The 6,031-nt window shown below is 61.1% G+C and overlaps 1 long non-coding RNA gene across 10 annotated transcripts in view; it reads right to left on the bottom strand.

The window, feature by feature from the left end:
- The window catches only part of LOC309606254, a 27,447-nt gene extending 21,416 nt beyond the window's left edge, over positions 1-6,031 (bottom strand). For 6 of the 10 annotated variants that reach the window (XR_014231721.1, XR_014231722.1, XR_014231723.1 and 3 more), the window contains exons 1-5: positions 4,630-6,031; positions 4,360-4,531; positions 3,450-3,590; positions 2,772-2,973; positions 592-739 (exon numbers count right to left, since the gene is read on the bottom strand). This is a non-coding gene — a long non-coding RNA (uncharacterized lncRNA). The remainder of the gene's footprint in view (positions 1-591; positions 740-2,771; positions 2,974-3,449; positions 3,591-4,359; positions 4,532-4,629) is intronic. The other 4 variants (XR_014231727.1, XR_014231728.1, XR_014231730.1 and 1 more) reach the window with 3 other exon arrangements.

Genomic DNA, 6,031 nt, shown 5'->3' with positions numbered 1-6,031 from the left:
AACCCGGCCCCACCGCGGGCTGACTTCCCAGCTCCTGGCTGGGCAGCGACCTTGTCTCTGCTCACCCGGCCGTTGCCTCTTGACCTCTGGCACTGGTTGCAAATGGGGGGCTGGTGTTGTGCCTGGGTCACCCCCACAGGCCAGCGTGCCAAGAACAGGTGAGGGCCCAGCCCATCCGCCAAGGGCCCACGGGCATCTCCAGGGAGGCTCTGGACTCGCTTCCGGGGAGCTAAGCCCTGGGTCACCTTCCTCTCTGGCCTTGGCCCGTTTAGAAAGGTCAGACCTGCACCCCTAGTCAGCTGGGAAACAGTGTGCAGGAGACCACTTTCACAGGACCTCCAAATTCTAGGAAGGAGAGGAGGGGTGCGGAGCAGGCAGTGAAGAAGGTTGTATCATTCCTCTATCTGTGTATCTCTATCTCTGTGTCTATACTGTTGCCCCCATTATTGTGCTCTTACTTTGTGCCATCTTACCAAATCCTCACAACCATTATGTGAGGAAGATACAATCATTACCATTTGCAGGTGAGGCCTAAGAAGTTAAGTTCCTCCATACCAGTGGTTCTCAAACCTTTGCTAACATCAGATTCACCTGAAGGGCTCGTGACAGCACAGAACGCAGTTTCTGATTCACCAGATCGGAAACGGGGCCCGAGAAGTTGCATTTCCAACCAGTTCCCAGGTGGTACTGTTGCTGCAGGTCCGGGGCCCGCACGGTGAGACGCAGAGGTGCCCACAGCCTGTGGGGACACAGACAGTGGCCGGCCACCTGATCTGTGAGAAGTGCCGTGGCAGCGGGGCCGTGGCAGGGCCTCGGAAGGCCTGGGAGGGACGCAGGGCTCTTGTTTACACAGCTTCTGGGCAGGGGCGCGGGCCTTGTCACATGACAGTCGAGGTAAACGGCACCTCCTCCTCCTCCCATCCCTATTTTTGGAGCAAAACTACTCCAGGTGTATCAGCGTGGGTTCCATCCCCACATGTAATTTGTACAGGAAAGTTTGATATAAACTACTAGTAACTCTTTACAGGAGATTAGCTATGAAAAAGGAATAAAGCAGCTCTGAAGACCATCCTAAGGCTGAGTGAGGTAGATGATTGCAAGGGGGCCTCCTCGCCACTCCGAGCCTAGAATTCCAACTTTGTTTGGAGCGGGTGAGGCTGAAGCCTGCTGGACGGTGAGAAGATGACTGGCACGCCCTGGGCCACAGCTGGGCCACAGGCGGCAGCCCGTGGTTGGAGAGCGAGGAAACGCAGGTGGGGACCGGCACCCTGCGAGCGCCCCACTGGGTTAGCAGGAGACCAAGGAGGGTGGGCGGGGGATCACGGGCCAAGGCTGGCCAGCCCTCCTGGGGAGCCAGCAGGTCGGGGACCCAGGTGGGGACTGGGAACGACACTTGCTGGAAGGTGAGCACCATGGCGTATTCAACTCCCACACGTCTGGCAGCCCTGGGTAAGCAGGAAGGAAGCACAGACCCGGGAGAGAGGCCCCTTCCTTCTGCGATGTCCGGCCAGTGCCCTGTGCAAGCTTAACCTCATGCCGGCTGGCGAAGAAGAAATATTTACAGGGCCCGGTTTCGTTATCACAGAGTAAGGCGCCGAAGGGTGCAGTTGGAGCTGAGACTCAATAAACTGATAACTGCACACGCCAGCGATCCACTTACTTAGACTACAATGTGAATGGCCTTTTGGAACTGAGAAGGCACGGCGGCCCTGAGAGAGGCATTCACCCCAGTTGGCCGGTGGTTAGGAAAGTTGTCCTTGAAATACTTTCTATTCTGTCTTGGAGAACCCATGGAAATTGGCCAGAGGAAGGAGAGGAAAGGCATAGTATGAAGGCACAGAAAACGGAGAAGATGATGGACTTTCCCAAGAAGCCAATCGGGAGAGAGAACTGCAGATACTGAGGTTTCATCTCCTCAAGAGTAAGTCCCATTGCAGAGAACACCACCTCCTGGGGCCAAAGTGGATGAGAGAAAGCTGTTGCCTCTTGTCACCCTTACTCCTCTCGACCCCCGCCCTCCCCTGCGGCCATCCTCCCGCTGGCCACCCCACTCCGCTCTCCTAGCTCTGCCGCCTTAACACTCCCGAGCCCCGTTCCTTCACATCCCTCCCAGGAGTTTTATGAGTCCCCAGGATGTGATCTGGGGGCCTCACTGGAGGTGATTCTTTGCCCCCGTGTCCCTGCTCTCTTGCTTTGGCTCATAGTGGGTGAACCTTCTAATGCTGCTGGTGCCACAACCCGCGCAGGCCAAAGGCCCTTCCGCCACAGCCAGTGCCCCTGAGGAGGCCTGCTGTCCGGGGCCAGGTCCCCCAAGGTCACTGCTGCCTGAGATGGGTGTGCTAATTCCACCTCAGTGAAGGGGGCCCGAGGCCGCCTGTCCTCCCTGCCCTGGGAGCGGGGACAGAGCAGAGGCTGCTCACCTCTCCCCTCCAACACCAGCTCAGGGTCTTGACCGAAACTTAGCCCTTGAGTCCTCCAAGGAGTGGGTTCCCATCCAGGAGCCCCTGAGCTTCACTGTGATAACAGACCAGAGGTGGCAAATGGGTTTCATCTCATATTTAGCCCCCAGATGTTCGAGAGTAGCTGCCCAGGGCACCTCACTGAGGACCCTCTAGGCAGGTCCAGAACTGGGAGGGAAGAGGGCGGTGATGCATTCCCACGACCAATGGAAGCGTCACCCTTGAAACTCGACTTGGGCAGCCCCCTGCCTCTGAGCTGTGCGCCGTCTGAGCCCCACGAGCACAGCTGGGACCCCTTCTGCTCTTAGTTACCTCATTTCTCCAACAGGAGATGGAAAGGGAATAAAGCTTGTTTTGACGTGAAAACTGGTTTTTACGCCACGTGTGAGCTGCAAACACCAGCCAGCTGGGGGGTAGGAACACCCAGTTCTTCAGAAGAAGCGGCTGTCTTTTCATCGCATGGAGGCGTCACGTTTCTGGAAAGGGCACCCAGGTGTTCTGAGCCATCTTCCTCCTAAATTAAGATGGGTTGCAGCAGGAACTCCTAGAGAACCAGACAGGTCCGGACAGGAAAGCAAACCCCCTAATCTGGGTCTAGAGGTGGAGGTGGCCCCTGAGGAGCGCGTGTCACTGTCCTCCTGCGGCTGACGCGGGGCAAGACGCTAGGAGGGAGGCGGGACGGTGGACATAACTCCCGAGACCCTGGCTCCCAGAGGCTGCAAGGCAGGGAAGGAGGCGCGGCCCCAGCTCGGCTCTTTGCCCTTCAGATCACGCGGGCCAGTCGGGCGCTCCGCGCCGCTGCAGGAGCAGGGCAGCCGCTTCGCCCTCAGGAGGGGCCGCGGGCGTGGCCACCGTCCTGTAAGCAGCTCTTCCGAGGGTGAATGTCTCATGGCTGCCGAGCTGGGGTCCCCCCAAAACGGCGGGGAGAGGGGGCCTCGTGGGCAGAGCGTGGCCTGCGGGCGTGGCCGTGGCCGTGAACGCGGTTCTCACCTTTTCCTCCGTGGCTCACTGGGCAGCTCCCTCTGTGGCTGGTTGTTGCTTGATCACATTGGGAAAGAACTTGCTCAGGTCGCAGGAGGGATGCTGGGAGCCGGTCCACGCAGGCACTCCGCATGGTCGTCACCAAATCGGCTGCGAGGACAGATTCGTGCGACTCGGGCTGGGGCCGGGGGGCGAGGCGCTGCCCGTCCGTGCTTTTCGGCCCAGGGCCTGACCCCGCTGCTCTCAGCCTCCGGCCGGAGCGCGCATCCCCCGCCGCTACCGTCCGGCGCCGTCGGCTGGCTCTTTGCTCAGCGCCCGCGGGCAGAGCCGCCTCGTCCGGGGGCCGCGGGGCGCCGGCTCCGCACCAGGCTCTTCCCGGGGAGGACGGGCCGCGCGCCCCGAGGGGAGGACACGGGCCGGGGCGCGGGGGGCGCGGGGGGCGCGGGGGCCGTGGTCCGGAGGCGCGGCGCGGGCGGCGCGGGCGGCGGGAGGGCGGAGGGGCTGGGCCGCGTCCCGGCCTCACCCGCGGGGCGCGCATCCTCGCTCCTCCCCGGGCCCCGCCGGCTCTCGGGCGTAGTTTCAGCCGCGGCGTCAGGGACGAGGGCCTCGCCGGGAGTCCCCTCCTCAGGGCCGTGTCCCGGCAGCGGGGAGCAGTGCGGCCGCCGCCCCCTCCCCACGCCCGCGCGGCGGCGACCCCGAGAACGGCCGCTTCCGGGGACGGTCCCCCGCGGAGGGCGCGCCCGCCCGACCCGGAGAGGCGCGCGGCGGCGGGAGCGGGGCGTCCTCCCCGAGCTCGGGCTGGCTGGCTGCGTCCCGCACACAGGCCTGGGCTCCGGCCCCGCCGGGTCAGGTAACCTTGCCCTCGCCCTGACCCCAGCTCCAGAGACTGCGCCATCCCCCGGGCTCCCCTGTCACTCACATCCCTCAGTCGTGTTGGAAGGTGCCGTCTGTTTCCCGCTGGGACTCCGCGGGGCCAGGCCCTCTTAGTGTGGACTCTGAAGCCAGACCGTTGGCATCAAAATCGTGTCTCCACCCTCCCAGCTGGGACTCTGGGCCCCACCTATCTCTTCTCTAAGCCTCACTTTCCCCACCTGTGAAATGGGCACAAAAATTGTCATTCCGTCTCCTCCATCTCCTTCCCCACCTTCCCCTCCTTCCCCTCCTCCTCCTCCTGAACTTCCCCCCCTACCTCCAGCTCCCAGAGGCTCGGTCCACAGCTCTCCATTTGGACAGCTGGCATGTGGTCTCCAGGTAGATGGTGCAGGGAGTTCAGCTTCGGGGCAGGCAGCTTTCAGCTCTAAGCCTGGGCCCTGATGAAGTGAATGTTAATCATTAATATAATTTCTTTCCGGAGAATCATAAGATTTTACAGCTGGAAGCGGCCTTAGAGAATCATTATAGCCCACATGTTACACTGTGGCAGCAGAGGGCTGTTGCTGTCCCTAAAGTCACAGGGCTAGTAGGCTAGTAGCTGACTGTGCTGTGGGCCCCACTACCCCACGCCCTTCCCCCAAACCCAGTCCAAGCTTTTGAGTTTGTAAAAGCATCGCCTAGATGCGTGAGTATAGCCCAGCCCTGCAATATCACTCTGGGTGGATAGACCTCTCCCCTGGTGATCCAAGGAGAACTGTAGAAGGAATAAACCAACCCTAACAATATTAATAATCGTTATTACCCCAGTGCTGTCACCACCGCTTCTGTTTGTATCCTGCACTTTTTTTAACCTCTTAAGTACTGGCCCTAATGACAAATGAGGAGAAGCCAATTTCAGCAGACAGGGTCTCCCCAGGGAGCTCAGAGATGCTCAGGCTTCAGGCAATGGGGTCCGGAGGCAGGGCCTGGGCTGCTGGGAGACCCAGAGCCCCATGGTGATGCTGCAGGTGCCTGGCACAATTTGGAGCCTAATGAAAACCAGAAGCGACCTCGTGGACTTGTCTTTGCCAGTCACTGCCAGAAGACTCTGTCCCCGTTAAGTCGTTCAGTCTCTGAGTCCGATAGCTGGACTCCCAGCCTCACGTGACTTGGTGGCAGGGTCCTCAGGTTTGGTGACCTTTCCCCCCACCCCCCAGCTCTGGGCCCGGACAGCGCTGGGGATGTACAGGCCTGATAAACAGTTCCAAGGGAACAGCCAGCCCTGCTCTGAAGCCTGGGCGGCTGGGAGGCAGAAAGGTCTTTTCTTGAGGCTTTTGGAAGGAAGGAGAAGTTGACGGCCGGGGTGTTAAACAAGGAAGGGCTGAAAGGAGAGGGTCTGCAGCAGACAGACACACGCACCGGGACGCGCGGTGACGCCAGCGAGAGCGAGATGAAGCCGTTTCAGCATCCCCGCGGCCCTGGCCCTGAGCTGGCCCCTCCCACACGCGGCTTTCTGATCAGAGGATCCTCAGGGTGGCAGTCCTCGACTCCGGGACATCTTCCGGAAGCTGGTAACGAAGACGGCGCTGGAAGCTTAGTGGCTCTGAGGACGGGGGAGGGCACACGGGGACAGGCATTCATCTCCAAACTTGCAGGGCACGTCTCCTGGAAACCGGACTCAGCGCTGGGCCGGGGGGCCGAAAGAGCAGCCCGCCCCCCGAGCCTGGCCCTGGGCCGCC

Source organism: Balaenoptera borealis (genome assembly GCF_965194805.1).
Source record: "Balaenoptera borealis genome assembly, chromosome: 11".
NCBI lineage: Eukaryota > Metazoa > Chordata > Mammalia > Artiodactyla > Balaenopteridae > Balaenoptera > Balaenoptera borealis.
The sequence above is the reverse complement of the archived record's forward strand: the minus strand, read 5'-3'. Positions and strand labels throughout refer to the sequence as shown.